We start from the raw sequence: 19,233 nt of genomic DNA on the forward strand, positions 1-19,233 counted from the left end.
ATTTATTTGCTATTTCTGCCCGGTTAGCGAAAACTGTTTCGTATTATTTGCAGTTATTGGGGTCAACGGAATTTGTTGACTTTTACCTGGTATATCCGTTATATTTGCCTGCTCAGCAATATTGTTGATTGGTCGATGTAGGTGAGTATCGGGCTCGTTGGGATTGTACGTTACTCACGCATACAATGAGTTATATCCTTTTACGTCGAATTTAAGGGGGAGTCCCTATACATGCACAAGGGGGGTGTACATTTTTTTCCTCAAATATAGTATCAAATTAAAGGTCTCGGTTAGTACTTTCCGAAGCCGGTCTTAGTTTGGGGGAGCGCGGGGGGTTGAAAGTGACCATTTCTTTAAGGGGGCCATTCTCAAAAACTACCCAATCGAAAAATCTGAAGAAAATCAGGAGCTTCCGGTTTTCCGACTTGACAATTTCTAGGGACACCTGGAATATGCATGTGAGAAAGCGGCAAATAACAGCGTATCATTAGCGCGGATGATACCTAACATTAGAGGCCCAAGATACAGTCGCAGATTACTTGTGGCCTGAGTGGTTCGCTTCACGCTATTATACGCGGCACCAGTTTAGGAGGAAGTGCGTGTGAGGGTAATCGGAGGAGGGTAAATATGACTTAGCGCTTACCACGAGTATGCAGCACCTTCAGAACAATATCAGGCGACGCAGCGTATGTTATTACGGGAATGATCCCGATAGACATTCTGGCAAGTGAGGCACACTGCCTGTGCGAGAAAAGGAAAATGAATCCTCCTGAAAAGGGTGCAAAATACAGGAAGGCGGTAAGGCGGGAGTCGCTGGAGAAGTGGTAGCAACGGTGGGATGACTCGCAGAGGGGTCGCTGGACACACACTTTGATTCCCCGTATTGAGGAGTGAATCCAGCGCGACGCGGCGAGATTAACTGCCATCTGACTTAATTCCTGTCAGGACATGGTGGTTACAGGAAGCATCTGGACCAATTCAGGCTGGATGATTCGCCCTTTTGTCCTGAATATGATTGCACACCTAAGGGCCTGGAGCATGTTATGTTCCACTGTCCACGATGTTTCTCAGAGAGGAGGAGTCTAGAAGACTCCCTGAAAGCCAACCTAAGCCCGCAGAACATCGTCGGAGAAATGTTATAGTCGGAGCGAAACTGGTCCGCAATCAAAAGAATACAGGAGGAACTTGGAAAAGTGAGTGCGCAAGGAGGACGCGAAGAACAGAAGGCTTGGTCTCTTAAAGCGCAGTCCACCCCGCGAAGTAATGCTTTGCGGCGGTTCCGCGGGGAAGGAAGATTTTAGTGGGTAAGAATCCCACACCCTGCTGCAAATCTGGCGTAGCAGTGTTTTTACGAGATTTCCACCTCTATCCATAAAAAAAAAGATAGACAGACAGTAAACCCATTTTAATAAGTTTTTGTTTTACACAAAACGCATCACATCCTTGCAATAAATACAGTCGGCCGACCGTAATTTTCCGATTGTGTGCAGGTAAGATTGAAAATACCCATGCCCGCTGGGTAGCTGGGTTAAGTAATAGTCAACCTCACCGGGCTTTCGGTTGGACCACGGCCGCACGAGCGGCGCGATCCACCTACCTGTCGATCCTCCTTCGGAAGAGGGTACGGACTCTTTCTTCACGAGCAACAGATTCCATATTTCCTTCGCTTTTTCTGAGGTACATAAGGGTGTGATCGGCAGCATCGAAGATGACAGGAATAATTCCCGCTATCACCATTGCTGCTAGTTCCGAGACGACATAATAGGTGGACACAACCCGATGCTCTTTCGGAAGAGAGTATGGGCTCTCTCTTCACAAGCAGTAGCTTTCTTATTTCCCTCGCTTTTTCTGAGGTATATAAGGCTCCACTTAGCAGCATGAAGAGCGATCGGAATAACTCTCGCTTGCACCATTACTGTTGGCTCCGACGATGGTGCGATAGGTGGACACAACTTGTAGAGCCCCTCGTATTTGTACTTGCGCTAGGCGCTTGCGGTATATTTTTTTACTGAGGGAGTCAGCTCATACTTTGGAATCGTAAAGGAGGATTTACTGAACCGCGCTCACTAGCAAGCAACCGCTGCTGGATAAGGGACCTCCGGCATTCGACATCAGCCGGCAAATCGCAAACATTCGACCCGCAACCTTATCTGCGGTGTTGTGAATCTGCTCGAAAAAGCTGATCTTTGTGTCTATCATGGAGCCGAGATATTTCACCGCCGGCTTCGTCAAGATACCACCCTGAATAGAGAGGACTCTGGGAATGCTCTCCTTGATCAGCATGACGGCTTCGATTTTTTCCAGAGTTAGGGAGAACCCATGTTTAGCCATATATCTGCTTACTCCCAGCATCACCATTCCCAGTGTGTGGTAAGCTTGCTCATTCGTGCTATGCGTAAATCAGTGCCACAACACCATCCGCGTATCCGACCAGAAGCCATCAGGCATCTCGAGTCGTAGAAGACTATCTTGCCGGGTCTCGTAAAGTAGGACGCGGTCCTTAAATACTTCCTCAGCATCCGCAATAGGTATCCTGGAGTATGGAAACTAGTTTCCTGTGGCTCAAGCACCTTGCAAAATTAAAGGCGTTTCTTACGTCAAGGGTCACAAGGAATACCACTCACCCACAGTGACGACTGCATGCCTCAGCCAGTTTTACCCCCTGGACTACCTCCTCAATGGCCAAAATTGTAGATCACCTCGCTCTAAAACCACATTGGGTTGGTGAGTAGTCTCCCGCAGCACGTATTACGTCAGTCAGTCGTAGCTTGATGAGTTTCTGAAGAAGCTTCGGGATTCTCTTTGCCCTTGCTTACCAACACAAGTCTCGCAACCTTCCACCTGGAGGGAAAAATACCCTGTCAAACAAGCGTTGAATGCACCGAGTTGCAAGTTTATTTACACTTCGCTGCTTTGCAGTGAATAGTGAGCATTCCGCAGTACTCACTCCTTCATCGGCAGCATCAGTTCGAGTGGGGTGGACAGGAAAAAGGGAATGGCCGATTTCTTCCATCTTCGCTGCTTCCATAGAACAAGGTTACCGATGGCCACTGAATTTTTGATAATTAATTTATACCCGGGGTTCAATGGCTCACTATTTACGTCGATGATTAGCAACAAAAATTGCGAACTCTTGATCGCGTTCGAGAGAAGAATCCTCCGAAGAATTTTTGGCCCCCTACATGGGGATGGACGATTCCGTAGCCTACACAATGACGAAATCTATGAGCGATACCATGACTGTCCGGTTGTGGATAAAATCCGGCTCATAGAGCAATCACTATCTCAGTGGGCTAATTGGCACAATTAATTAACAGTTGATTAATCTTTTTAAGGTCCTCATGTGTGCAACCACATTCAGGACACAAGGGAGAATCATCCAGCCTGAATTGGTGCAGGTACTTCCTGTAACCGCCATGTCCTGACAGGAATTGCGTCAGATGGTAGTTAATCTCACCGTGACGTCGCTGGATCCACTCTTCAACACGGGGAATCAAAGTGTGGGTCCAGCGACCCCTCTGCGAGTCATCCCACCGTTTCTGCCACTTCTCCAGCGACTCCCGCCTTGCCACCTTTCGGCATTCTGCATCCTTTTCAAGAGGATTCATTTTCCTTGTCTCGTACAGGCAGCGTGTCTCACTTGCCAGAATGTCTATCGGGATCATTCTCGCAATAACACACGCTGCCTCGCCTGATATTGTTCCGAAGGCGCTGCACACCCTTAGCGCCACTAAGTGGTAAGTCATATTCACTCTCCTACGATTACTCTCACACGCTAATGCTTCCTCCCAAACTGGTGCCGCGTATAATAGTGTGGAGCGAACCACTCCGGCTACAAGTAATCTGCGACTGTACCTTGGACCACCAATGTTAGGCATCATCCGCGCTAATGATACGCTGGTATTTGCCGCCTTCTCACAGGCATAGTCACCCCTAGGTATTTGATAACCGGCTTCGAAGTGATGACGTGACCACCAACGCGAATATTAATCGTATTCCTCTTCTTACGATTGGTAATCAAGACCGCCTCCGTCTTTTGTTCCGCAAGGTCAAGCTGAACCATCTCCAGCCACTCTTTTATGGCGCTAATGGTTTCGTTAGCGTACATTTCAACGTCTTCAGGTTCTTTTGCTAGATCATCTGCGAAACCGATCATCGTGGCCTCCTTTGGCACGGGAAGGACAAGGATCCCATTGTACATGACGTTCTACAGGAGAGAACCCAACACTGAGCCCTGTGGTACTCCTGCGGTGACGGTGTACTGCTTGGATCCCTCATCCGTGTTGTACCACAGTGTTCTCTCCGAAAGGTAACTGTTGAGGAGCTTAGTCAAGCAACTAGGGACACCTGTTTTAGCCAGTGAACTTTTTATCCACTCCCAGCTTGCGGAATTGAACGCATTTTTTATGTCCAACGTCACTGCGGCACAGCATTTTTTAGACGACATCGCGTCTCGAGCCAGCTTCAAAACAACGTCTACGGCGTCGATCGTTGAGTGGGCTTGACGAAATCCAAATTGTCGCTCCGAGAGTCCATCCTTGTATTCTATGATAGGGAGCAGTCTGTTGTAGATGACCCTTTCGAGCATCTTTACTGCCGTGTCGATAAGGCAAATCGGTCGGTATGATGATGGGTGTCCTGGGTGTTTATTCGGCTTCGGGAGCAAAACTAGTTTTTGCCTCTTCCACCGGTCGGGCAAAACTCCTTCTATCATGCATGTTTCAAACACGCTGATAAACCAGTCGAGTCTGGTCTTAACAGCGAGTTTAAGGGCCCTATTGGGAACAGCATCCAGACCGGGTGCTTTGTTATCACCAATTCTCCGGCAAATTTGCGTAAGTTCCTCCTCAGTTACCGCAGGTATGGTGTAGACGTCGAATGCTCGCTTGTGTTGTTTGCGCTCCCCTTTATCCGCGGGGAAGAGCGCCATCACGATAACGAGCAGAAGATGCGGGCAGGTTAATTGTGGTGTTCGCCCTTTCATCTTCTTCATAACTATCCTGTACGCTGTTCCCCAGGGGCTTTGGTCTGCCTCTGTGCAGAGCTCCTTGAAGCATTCTCGCTTGCTGGTCCGTATAGCCTGCTTAAGCTTACCTCGAAGGTTCTCCGTCGAAGTTTCTCGTCGAAGTCTGGTGTTGTTCTAGATCGTTGGCAGATCCTTCTAGCACGAAAACATGCATCCCGTAACACCGCGATCTCTTCATTCCACCAATAGTTTGAGCGCCTTTTTGCGAAAACTCGTCGCCTCGGCATAGCAGCGTCGCATGCTCTTGTTATGCGTCCCATCATTTGCTCTACCTTTTCCGTAGCCGCACCACCGGAACTTTGGCCTCCCAATAGCATCTCTATGAATGCATCCTCCTCAAGCCCTTTCACGGACCAGCGCCGGTTTCCAGCCTCACGGGAACACGTATCGACGCATGGCCCATATTCGATCTGAAGGAAAATCGCCTGGTGTTCGCTGTGAGTATAATGCTCACTGACAAACCATGTCATTCTCCTCGCCAATGTCGTACTCACATATGTCAGATCGACTATTGACCCCGACCCTGTCCCACGAAAAGTGGAAACGTTTCCCGTGTTGGAAAGCACCAAATCTAGCTCCGCGAAAGCCTCGAGCAGGATACGGCCCCTGGCGTTCGTAGTGCGACTGCCCCAATCAACGGCCCACGCGTTGAAATCACCAGCTATGATCTTGGGGTTTCGACTTCTTGCATCTGAGACTAGCATACCTAGCATTCCTTCGAATTCTGTTATCGTCGCGCTTGGTGGAGCATAGCAACTATATATATAGATACCAGCTATTTTTGCCCTGACGAATCCAACTTCTGGAAACTCCATCACTTCTTGAATGGCCTGATTTCCACACGCCCATATTGCCGCCTTGCCAGTTTCATCTGCAGTCCAGGCACCGCTTTTATTGTTGCGATAAGGCTCGCTGATTATGGCAGCTTCGATTCCCTTCTCATAGATGGTCTGCGAGAGAAGGTCTTGCGCTGTCTCGCAGCGGTTGAGGTTGATTTGTATCAACCTCATTTTTTTACTGCATTCAAGGCTCGCCTAAACACTGGGCATCTGCTGCTGCCTGCAACGTGCCGACAGTCGACGCCCTTTTTTTCCTTGCAGAGCATGCATTCAGGCTCAGCCTTGCATTCCCTGAACATATGGCCTTCTCCCCCACATTTTCTGCAACATTTTGACCTGTCACAGTCACCGGTGCATTTCACTGCTATGTCGCCGAATTCCAGGCATCTAAAGCAGCGCTTAAGGGGTACCTGCTCCCTGAGTCGGCAAACGACCCAACCTATTTTTACTTTCCCAGCCGCCAGCAGTTTGAACGCTGCTTCAGTTGGTAAGCTTATGGTTGCCGTTTGCGTGCCTCCGTATGCCTTCCTCAGTCCCCTGATTGGGGAATCTTGCAAGCCAAGTGGTCCGAACTGCTTTTCTAAGGCGTCAGGGATATCCTCCTTGGTCGTGATTTCGTCAATGTCCTTACATTCTATGACAAGCTCCTGCTTTCTGGCCCGTACTTGAGCTTCTTCTCCTAAGGACTTCTCCACCTTGCCGAGGAAATTTTCCACCGTTTTGCCCGGAGACTTCTTCAGCTCCAGCATCAAGTCTCCTTTCTGGGAGCATCTGATTCGGATGACGTTTTCTCCAAGGTCCATCAGCTCAGGATCGGATTTGACCTTCCTAAGGATATCGGCGTAAGTCATATCCCCTTTTTTGGAGATGATGATTAATTCGGGCCGTAATCTTCTTTTCTGCGTCGTATTTTTCCTTCCGCCAACCTTGGTCCATGCTTCCTTGGTCCCTTTTGAAGGCTTTGCCTCCCGCAGTTTGCACGATGTTGGTAACTTTGTTTCCCTTGCCTTTTGCCGGTGAGAGGTCTTTTTGCCTTTTCGCGTCCTGTGAGGATCCGAAAGAATCGTTCGCGCCCTCTCTACTCCTCTTTTCAAGTTTTCCGCCTTTTGGATTTTGAGGGGGTGTCACTTGTGTTGCCTGGGTGACGCTTGATTTCTTCGAGGCGTTTTTTTCTTCCTGGGCACCATTGTATAGTACCCGAATGCTACGGACCATGGTTTTGATGGCCTGGTGCACGTTTTGTTTGTCCTTAATAAATTCAGACAACTCTACTATTTTACCTCCGAGTAGGGCAAACGATGATTCTTCCGGACTCTGACATAGCTCCTCCGCTTGGTTTTCACATTGGGCGCTTACGTACTTATTAGCCTTCCGAGAGCTTCCCTGATTTCCTTCCTTCATCAAGATTGATTTCGGAGGAGATCGCGCTATCGTCGAGCTTCTCTTAAATGGATCAACCACTAAGTCCTGCTGCATGTTTCGACCAGGTGTAGTTACCCCGCTATGGGCTAATAACTGACCAGTTTGTGCCCCACCTTTTCTTGGATTTTGAACAGGCGTTCTCGGGAGTGATGTACTCCTTTTAGATGCCTCTTTCTCTAGGCTACTTGTAGTATTTGATGCAACGGTGGCCAAGTAATCCACCACCGAGGCACTGCAGTCGAGGGATATCGACGGCCGGGAGCCTGCTTGCCCACTCCCAAAAGCCGCCGGTACTGGGTTTCCGAAGCCCTGCACCGTAACTTTATTCTCCTTCTGTTCCTCCATGTTTGGCTTTATTTCTGGGTATCCTTCCCATAGCCAATTTTTATCCACGGGCGGGCGTTTACTTCCCACCTACCCGGCCTGCGCATGAGCATGCCCATACACGCACACCTCCAAATGCGTATATGTACATGTTCCTACGCATCCGCCGAGCATTCCCTTATCCGCACGAAGGGACGCGCCTGATGGGAGATTTGGCAACTCCGCGCAGGTCTGTCTGTCTGTCTGTCACACCCGATTTATTCGGAAACGGCTGGACCGATTGTCACAAAAATTGGTAAGAGTATGTGATCTGCCGTTCCCTTTACATGCAGCAACTGGCGCCATTTTGTGTTAAGCTTAAGGGGGGCTCCCCATACAGGTGAAAGGAGGCTGCAAATTTTTTTTTCACAGAATGTAGCGATGTGGGATATCAAATGAAAGGTCTCAATTAGTACTTTTCGAAACTGGTTCAATATTTGATATTGGGTGAAACATAGGGGAGTGAGGGCTCAAAATATGACCATCAATAAGTGTAACAGGTCTCGTTCTCAGAACCTATCCAACCGAAAAATCCGAAAAAAATCACAGTAGTGCATCTCTATGAAATCTAGGCCTCAAAATATATCCGGTTCCAATATCTGCACAAATAAAGTTAATAATAGTATATTTCCATATTTTAGAAATTTACCCGGCACCCCCCTTATGTGCATCGCAGAAATACAAAATTTAGCATAGGTATAATGAAGAACATGGTACACAATTTGGTCAAGTTTGAAGAAAATCCGAATATTATTAACAAAGTTATAGGGGGTGAAACTTTACAATTTTTTGTGAATTTCGTGCACTCTACAACCTGCATGACGTCATCATCACATGTCAATTCGTCAATACCACAACGAAATGAGTTCTTATGGATGGGGGCGGAAAGAATTATTTTGTTTTAGTTTTTAGTCATTTGTATATGAATATCAATTACTCCAACCAGACATGTGAGTATGTAGGTATATAGTATTACGTGCTAATGAACTTTGCGGGTAGTGCCTAATTCAGATAGATATAAGAATTAAATCGGAAATATGGGTACGATCAATTGATATACGTGCCTATATGTGTACAGTATTCGGAAAAAGGCAGTTTGTTTGTTTAGGGTAAGCGTAATATCTACGGCTGTAATATGGACGTATGTCTCGTAGTTTGGAAAAATATGAAGGAGTATGATGAATTTGTAGCTATATACGGATAGAAAAATGTGCGCTGAAATTTCTTAGATAAGATGAACACAAAACCTTTATACCCGAAGCGCGAGCTTCCGGTATTCCGACTTGTTTAGAGATATTTTCTTTTAGTTCTCCTGCTTACCCCATAAAAGCCCTGGGTAGTTTTCGGACATCCGGATGATTATGATTCTACTCTCCTCGCTTTCCACACAGGTTTGCAATCGTCTTTGAAGTTAACTGGATACGGTTACTATACCTTTTTAAGCAGAACTTATCATTATGATATGGTTGTAAGATATTTTCTTTACCTTATTCAATTTGCTTGTCCTGGAAAAGAGAACATCATTGAATGATTGATTACTGGCGAAAATTATATCTCTAATGTCCGATTTTGGATAACACACGGAGTGGGCATGATAATAAATCGAACCACATGTGTATATGGTTATGCAATGATTTTTCCGTTTGATTCGTACATACAATAATTTTAAATAATTTCAGGATTTCTCTCTTTTCATTGTACAGACAAATCCCAGTTAAGTTTGCTTGTTATTTGCATGCTGGACATTACATTGGCTGTAAAAAGATGCATGTGTATATATGGTAGAAACTTCTGGCTTCACACATGAAAGAATACACACATAAGTGAATATGTCAGCAGAGACATACCTGCTGCGATAGTATTACATTTATCCAAATAAAATCCAACATCTCAACAATGAAATCCTTGCAGCTTGCAATTTTCCTTGCGTCCATAATAGCCAAAGGAAGTTTTAACAATTTCGCCTTTGCAACCCAGCAGCGCCTTTTGTAACCAATTTGAAAAGAAGAGATCAAATGGAAAACCAACAATGCACGAAGATTTGTTGAAGGACACTGTTTTTAGATTCTCGTTGCGTTTTTTCCGAGCGTGCACTAAACAGTGAAGTGACATATCTGGAGTTGAGATAAGAACTTACCTGCCAGTACCTGCATAACCTGTACTGTAGTTTTTGCATGGAATTCTTGGACTGCTCGCATAGATTTCAGATACTACTTGCATTTCTGCTTTTTTCTTGCGCGACGTTCTTCATTAAGCAGTAATACGATAGCCATTTTTCATTAAAAAAAAAGTTCAATTGCAAAATCTTTCGATAAGTTTCAATTCAGGATGTTTAATTATTGCTTCGGTAAAAGGAAGGGTTGGGTTTAACTATATTTGATTTAAATTGCCAATTACCAATATATATGGTTTGCTATGGGAACACTAAGTGTCAATCAGGACCTGTAATGAAGACGTGCGATCCAGTGCCAATTAGTATTCTGTTGGTCGTTGAATAACAAACGTTTCAATTACCCCTTTGTGGAATTTTTTTTATGCCAAGATTTTTGATGCTCGTGACCCAATTAAGAATGAATGGTATGTATCGTATCTAAAGGATCGCAACTTCGGAACTTATCTGATGCTTCAGTGATAATATGTAATAGTAGCACATAATGGTACATATTAAATACCATTATCATCATCATCATCAATAGCGCAACAACCGGTATCCGGTCTAGGCCTGCCTTAATAAGGAACTCCAGACACCCCGGTTTTGCGCCGAGGTCCACCAATTCGATATCCCTAAAAGCTATCTGACGTCCTGACCTACAGTATCAGTCATAGATTTCGTCGCTATGTAGGCTTAGAATCGTCCATCCTCATGTAGAGGGCCAAAAATTCTTCGGAGGATTCTTCTCTCGAGTTAGTTCGAGTGTTTTTTTGCTAAGAATCCAGATATCCGAGGAATACATGAGGACTGGCAAGATCATAGTCTTGTACAGTAAGAGCTTTGACCCAATGGGGAGACTTAAGCTGAAATAGGCTCTGTTGACAGCCAACGGGTACTATCGGTTGAGATTTTCGCCCTTTGATAGGAGAAATTTTCAACGGTCTCAAAGTTGCAGTCTCCTATATTTATTGTTTTCGTTTGATCAATGCGATTCGATGTTGTTCGCTCTTTGGTTTATCGCGCTGTAGATGTTGAATGGTCTCGAGAGTGATCGTGCTGTCTATATCTGGTCCCGCACATTAGTCTAGGTCAGCCTAGTCGATGATATTTCAGCAGTTTTTCGATCGTCCGCCGTACATAGAAAATCTGACCTGTTGCTGCATTGTCTGGAGTGAAGCCTCTTTGGTATGGACTGATGTTGTTCTGGGTATATGGGATTCCTCTGCCTAGGAACATAGCGGAGAATATCTTATAGATGGAACTCAGCAACGTGATACCTCTATAATTGCTGCACTGTCTGATATCTCCCTTTTTATGTATGGGACCCATAATGCCTCGTTGCCAGTCGTCAGGCACTGATTCGTTGTCCCACACTTTGAGCATCAGTCGATGAACCGTTTGGGGTAGTTGGCCGTCTCCATATTTAACGAATTCGGCTGTGATTTCATCGGCTGGTGACTTATGGTTTTAAAGCTGGTGGATTGCACGGACTGTTTCTTCTATGCTTGGTGGTGACAGCATTTGTTCGTCGTCTTCAGTTGGCGGGGCTGAAGTAATAAGCGTCTTTCCTTCCAAATGACCTGCCCTTCAAGGGTGGGCGCATGTGGTCTCTCTGCAGGCCAGAACAATGAGGCGGGAAATCGTAAGTTTCATATGAGTCTGCAACTAATGCAATGATCACTAAAACTCCAATTGGAGCGTGGAGCGTTCTACTTTCCGATGACACATAAGAAAGCTTTATCAAATATACAAATGAAGAAATAAACATCTGCTCATTATCAAATATTTTCTTTCTTATATTTCCCCGAAAAAGCAAATAAAACAAATCGGAAACCGGAAACTCGGCGCTTTAGGTATAGAAGATTTTGTTTGTTCCTTCTGTAAGTATATTTGTGTGCAGAACTATCTCATAATATATATGTATATTTAGCATGCTAAACTACTCAATTAAGTGTGATATTGATATTTAGCATTTTGGATTACAGTAAATTTATACGGAAAACGCTGAGGTGCTGTAACTTTATCAGAAATAGTACGATTTTGATGAAACTTGGGGATATCATGCTTCATACTATATCCTATTTACTACTTTACTCTAAGATAAACTTAAGGGGGTTCCTAGTCAGATTTCGGTTGACTAATTTCTGGGAATGGGTTCGTTAAAGAAATCACCACTTTCGACCTCCCGCACTCCCCGCCTTTCCAACAAACGACTTCGAAAAGTACTAGTCCAGGCGTTTCATTTGATACCCAATATAGCAAAACCTTAAAACTGAATAATACTATTTCAAAGTGTAACTTTCTAAAGCCATTTATATCCCTTAACATACCAACCCTTGTCGTTCACGTTTTTTATCAAGCTCAGGTCCCTTAGGGACCCCAAACTTTTTTTAGTTTTTCTCAATTGTTCGCGTCAAGTAAGGTTTCGAGTTAGGCTAGTCTATGTTCGAACTGATCATTACATTTCTTATCGTCCTTACCCTGAGGGTTGAAGAGGAATTTTGGAAGTGTGTCTCACTCCAGGTAGTATCCCTAACTTCAAACGTCCCTTTTGCCATTGCCTTCACCCCCAAGGTTTGGATATAAGTCACCTGGGCCGGTATGCAGACTCCTTTCCCCTTCCTTCACTCACACAATGGCTTCCATTCGCCTTAGCCATTAGCAAGCTTCTTTTCGAGTAGGACCAGTTTCCCTATTAAGGATGTTGTAGCATTAATGGCATTTTTTGTTGCATTATTCATATGTGGCTCTACGAGTGTGGCAGTAATTAATGATCCACGTGCTCCGGCAATTTATGATCTGCACAACCACTGAAGCCATGCCAAGCTTTTCGTTAACGACACTATTTACCTCTGGCGCCATTATCCGTCAGCACTGGTCACTTAACGTTTTGGATGGAGGTTCGATTATCATTTAGCATCGAGTTTTCCACCGAGATGCGTTCTATACTTAACGTGAGTGCTATTTTCGACACAACAGCTTGAAATTCGTCAAATTATTTTCAATCCCATTCTTCCATTATTTGGCCCGATCTCCCATTACGAAGATTTTGGAATAAATCGGCGTAGTGGTTCTGCAAAATCCATAGAGTTTGCAGCGACCAATTCTTTGGGAAGTCCCCTATACTTTATGGAAAGTGCAAAAATAAAAAAATATATATAAAAAGATAACATCATGGTTTACCCCTGCTCAAACTTTGAAAAAATCGTTTATATAATCCACTCAGGAGAACTTCGATCTGCAAATGCATAATAATATTAAAATTAAAGTGCTATTTCGAGGAAATTTACATTTCACTGCTTTTTTATTTTTTCAAAGTTACAAAGTCGACATTTGGCATATATTTGCTAAGAGTATGCTGGCTGACACAATTCCCATGTCAGTTATACCGCATCAACGACGCGCTATTACTGTTGCTCCCTGGCAATATAGTATGTTACAGCTCACCCGAGGATTTTTCAAGAAGCTTGCAATTCTCCTCCATTACTGTGATAAAATCAGTAAATTAATATACGTAAGTCAAAACTCTGTGATTAAGATGGCTATGACCGGGATTTTGAAAGCAAATTACTTTAAGCTTTTACCTTGTTCTAAGTTCCAGGTAAATTCAATAAAGAAATTCGAAGGGTAAAATTCACAAAATTATTAATAAGAGACAAATTGGCTAAGATTTTTTCGTATGGTAGAACCAAAGATGTTCAATCTCAATACTCGCGGGAATTATGCAAAGACGCAAACTGAGTCAAAATAAAACCCCTAAAAGGCTATATTAGAAATGTTAAACTATCGGAGAAATTACTATATATAAATAAAATAAAACACATATATATGCATGTAGAAGCGCGGGCGAAACTCCAAAAGTATCATGAATGGAGCTAAAGCCCTCGAAAAGTTCGCAATTTTGGTCAAAAGGGAAGCAAAACGACGAGGGGCATTACCGTCGGTTCGATAAACTCAAATTCACCAGTGCAATTGACACTAATTACGCAAAAAAAACGGAAACAAAACCCCTACACCCAGGACGCATTTCGCCATCCTACCTTCAATTGGTAAAATATCCTTTTCTCTGTCTGGCCACTTGCGTAACGTAGATTTGCATCAGGATCAAAGCCAAGACCGTGACGAAGCAAAGCACGAACGTGTTCAATTTTCAACGCTCAATACACATGTATGTACATATGATACAAAGGTACATACTGTTCTGTTGCATTTCAGGATAACGAATAATTTCGATCAAATTTCGTCCAAATGTTGCGTTTTACCATTACATGTTTGTGTTGGAAATGTTTATCTGGTTAGTGTTACCGATTGCAACAAAATAAGCAATTAGAGGGCCTTTCAAGTACTTGTGATCATTTTGGTTCCCTGAAAGAAGGTGAAACTTCACTTCATATATATATATATTATACTGATGTGCTGTTTTAATTGTTTAATTGTTTGTTTTAATTCGATATTGCGATTCCCGCTTGCACAAGTGCCGGACGTTGCCTTAGAATATTTATGAAGGTTTCACTGTTGTCCCCAAAAAATGTGCAGACAATATTCAGAGATGGTCGTTGGTAGTTCAACTTGCAGCTAAGTATTCCCATTAAGATCTTAAGGCTCTTGTCGGTAAGGTTAAGAAATCAGGAGTATAGACCTTCTTAAACGAGCCAAGGGTATTTAATTTATCAAGGTATCCGCATATCAGTTGAGAGTTCACCGAGTTAGATTTGAGTGTCTTGATAGCATGGCTGTCAGCTAAGATGATACTGTTTTACATCTTATAGTTCCCGTTGAATTTACTGGTTCGAAGTGCCTTTGTTTAGAGCCAATGACAACAACACACTCTGCACCCTCTGTCCTTTGAGGGATCAATTCTTAGCAGGTTTCAAGTGTTATTTTAAGGGGTTATATACAGTTGCAGTAGCTGGCATGAGACATTTTCTTCGTTTTTTGTCGGCAGCTTAGTAGAAAACAAGTCGTGATACAGGGAACTGGGCACTCCGGGTAAAAGGTTTTGTGTTCACCTTATGTGTGGAGCTCCCTACACACGGCTTTCTTTTCGTACATAGCAAAAAATGGGAAATATTCCTTCATTAATTACTAAAATCTAGATATACATATGTATGTACATATCAAAGACGTCAATATTCTGCTAATCCTCAATAAACAAACGTTTCCTAACCAAGAAAAAGCCAAAAAAGGAAAATTAAAATGTCCCCATGGACCCTGCCGTTCATGTATCTTCACTTTACATGATGATGACATCATACACCTCTTAGAGTGCAAAAGTTTCAACGCCAATAACTTTGTTAATAATATTCATTCAAACTTCCCAAAGTTATGCCTTATATTATCCCTTATGCCAATGTCAAATCTTGTACTTCTAGGATGAAATTAAGGGGGTTTTTGAGTAAATTTCTAAAATATGGTAATAAACTATTATTAAATTTATTTGAACAGATATGTATTTTGAGGCCTAGATTTCGTATAGATGCACCATTCTGATCTTTTTTGGCTGGATAGGTTTTAAGCACGAGACCTGTTTTACTTTTTGATGCACACATTTTGAGCCCTTACTCCCCTATGTTTTACACCATATCTGAAATAAGACCAGTTTCATAAAGTACTGACTACATTCGGTGAAAAAAAAATTTACACTCCCCTTTCGTAGGTATGCGGAGTCCCCTTTCAAACTCAACACAAAATGGCGCCATTTCACAGCCAACAACTTCTCACCAAATTTCGTCACAATTGGTTCAGCCGTTTCCGAGTAAATCGGGTGTGGCAGACAGACAGACATTGAGTTGAATTTAATAAAGTTTTGTTTAACAAAAACCTTAAAAAACGGAGCATTTACGACTGTTTTCCTAGAGATTTTTTTGGAGAATGATTTGCGGTGGACACGATAACGTTCATCCAAAATTAGAGTTTTAAAAAGTTTTCGTTAGTATATCGTACTATCTAATCGCTAAACAAGGGATTTGTCAAGATACAAACTTTTAAAAAAAAGGCTTTTTCACTGCAAAAAGTAGGTCTCAAACGGATTTAAAATCCTTCATCCAACGACCAGTTTACATTTTTAGTAATTATGTCCACCGCAAAAATACTTATACAAAACCACCACTCTGAGATAATCACGTTCAAACTTTCAAGTTTGTATTTTCTATATCAAAAATTAACTTTTTTATTTTTATCGAATCGTCGATTTCCGGGTCTTCTCCAAACTCCAAAATATCGATTTAATGCTCACTATAAGCCACTGTAGCTTCCCGGGCGCTGCAATTGTAAATGATCCCTTAAAAGCACACATACCCCTTGAGCAGTATGTCACTGTTTTACTCTCCTAGCCTATCCTGTCGCTGAATTATGCCTTAAATTTCCTGTCGAAATGAACCTTCATTGTAATGCTATGTCCCGGTATCAGTAATTCTGAATATTGTCCAGATAGAATGTCACTTTGACTCCGATTTAGGCGGCTGATACTTTAGGATATTCTGAAAAATATAAGACTCCCGGCATTTCGCCAGACTTCCACTATGAGTAACTGATTGGTTGCCGATCATTCATTTTGGATTTTGTAAAACGTAGATGAGTGAAATTTCTTTAAAATGTTTAAATTCGAGATTATATCCTTTCTTTGTAGATGGAAAAGATGATATTTTTCTGCCGTTCATATGAGATTCCTCCAATTCGATATCCTTAAAAGTTGTTTGGCAACCTGACTGACACCACCGCCCCATCTAAAGCCGGGTCTGCCACGATTCTATTTTTTTAGTAATTTTCGGATTGAATCATTCTTACTCATATGGATTAGGTGACCCGCCCACTGAAACCAATTAAGCTGAATTTTATTCATGACCGGACGTCCTAATGTCGCTCATAAATTTCATTGTTATATCGACTACGGAATCATCCATCCTCCTGTAGAGCTCAAAAATTCTTTTGAGGATTCTTTTTTTGAACGCAACTAAGAGTTTCTCTTATTAATAACCCAAGTCTCCGATGAATGCATGAGGAATGGAGAGATCATTTTCACTTTGTACATTAGAAGACTATATACGGAAGACTCTATTGCCAGCAGATTCTCTGAAATTTCATGGAGATGTCAAAGTATTGCACATGTTTGACCGCGACAGGAGTTGCGCGAGCAAAATTCCGCACATAAGGGGTTGTGTTAGTTCTGTGTATGGGATGCAGTGCATTGCACAGTCGATATTGTAAAGCTGTTTATGGCTTCGCATATCCCAACGGGAACCACAAGCAGAGCTTCCTGAAAGATTCATTTCGGACTAATAGTAATCACTGAGCGAATAATGCTTTGAAATTTTTGAAAATTTTGCGGAAGCAAATACACGGCACACATTCTCGGCAATAGCAATGTTTGTTCTCATAGGAAGGAAGGAGCAAAGTAGGTGCATCCAAGGTCAATCTTTCGGATGCATCCGATTGCTGCTGGGATAGGATGAAGAATCACAGACAAGAAAACCATCTAGGCGACATCGACACACCCACTAATCAACACAACTTACCTACCTCGTCCCTACCCGAAAGGTGCACATGAGATTCCGTGCCCCTTGCCGCTGGAGTTGCTCCTCCTGTGTATAATCTTCTTGCATGTACAGTAAGATCTTTGAATTTATGGTGAGACGTTCGAGGCGAAAAGTTTTTGTGAACTGAAATAGGTTGTGTTGATCGCCAACAATCGTGCGTGGATTTCATCGTCGTAGCTACCATCGGTTGTGACTTTCGGTCCTAGATAGGCGAAATTATCAACGGTCTCAAAGTAACCTTGAATCTTTATTATTCTAATTTAACCAATGCGATTTGATGTTGTTGCTCCTTTGTTTTTTGGTCCTGGTTCTTTGCCACTATGTACTATGTCTTGCCTTGATTAATATGCAGCCCAACATCTTGCGACGCCTACTCGATCTCGAAGAAGGCATAGACCAGTAGTTGCGTGATCTTGAAGAGGATAGTGCCTCCCAAATTTACATCAGTATGGCCGACCACTTTTTCCAGAGCCAGGATGGGGAGGGTATCTCCTTGTTGATGATGGAAGGTGTTAAAAGTACTTTTATCTGCCTTCACGCATTGGTGTGGGCCAGACTAGTCTGCCCTGTACCTTTATAATTGAGCTCGGATACCAAACTCTTTCATTCATCTTATACAGTTTTCTCCTGGCTATGCATCAAAGGCGATCTTAATGTTGATGAAAAAAATGATGTATATGATTGCCATATTCTAATAGTTTTTTTGTCAACTGATGTCCCGAGAAAATCTGATCTGTTGCTGATTTGCCTAGAGTGAATCCTCTTTGATATGGCCGATGGTATTCTGGGCGTATGGGGCTATCCGATCTAGCAACATAGCGGAGAATATCTTATTGATGGTACTCAGCAAGGTGGTACCTCGTTAATTGCTGCACTACGTGATATCCCTTTTTCACTTATGGGTCAGATCACACCCCGTTGTCAGTCATCAGGCATTGACTTGCTGCCTTAAACCTGGAACATAAGTTGATGAACCGCTTGGTATAATTGGTTGCCTCCATATCTAACCAGTTCGGCTGTAATTCTATCGGCTTTTGGCGACCTATGATTCTTCAGCCTACTGTGCATCCTTTCAATGTATCCAAACGGTCGAAAATTAAATTTCCTTCTTTGCCTCAGCAAGGTGAACATCGCCGTAATTGAGGCATTATCTGATCATTTTTTTTATAAAATTTCCGCGCCTAGTGCGGTTGCCTCCTACACTTATCGGGTTCGTTGTTGGTTCTCTCTCTAATCACGAACGCACGCAATGCCTCCTACAATATACCCTAGTCCTGTAGTTTACTGCACTGTTTACTATCTTAAGGTCTTGAGTGAAGTGTTAGAACACCCTTCGAGACCCAGATCCAATTGGATTATTACGCCCACGAAGATTATTAATATCCAACGCATTCCTTGCAAAGTTGTGATGTCATCCTTGCATTGAGCTAGCTGTATAGCAGCTCTTACTCTGCACGGAGCGTGCATGTTCCATGAGAAAGGCCTGTCGTTGTGTTTAAGTTTAATCCGAGGTTCCTATCATAGCATTATGACAGGTATTTTTTTGGGCAGAGTTGTCCGACCTATTCAGCCCCCAGCCTGGAATATTATGTAGTTGGCACAATTTTCCCGGTTCTTAGGGGCATAAGACTCATCTTTATCCTGAGTCTGCCCGCAAACGAAAGAGGAAGGCTCGGCACAAGAGAACTTCAGCCACTAAGGACGTGGGACTTCAGACTGAATCCTGCCTGTCAGAACCTTCTCCTTAACCTTTACCGGGAAGAGTGGAAGAAAAGGAAGCTGGTGGTGTGGACGCTAGTGGTTTAACGTCGGTATGTGGAAATGGACCCAAGCGAACCGGACACCGTGAATCTGGGATAGTTTTAAGCTAGCGGCAGAAGAAGGCACTTCGACGGA

Source organism: Hermetia illucens, chromosome 2 (assembly GCF_905115235.1).
Source record: "Hermetia illucens chromosome 2, iHerIll2.2.curated.20191125, whole genome shotgun sequence".
Classification (NCBI taxonomy): Eukaryota; Metazoa; Arthropoda; class Insecta; order Diptera; family Stratiomyidae; genus Hermetia; species Hermetia illucens.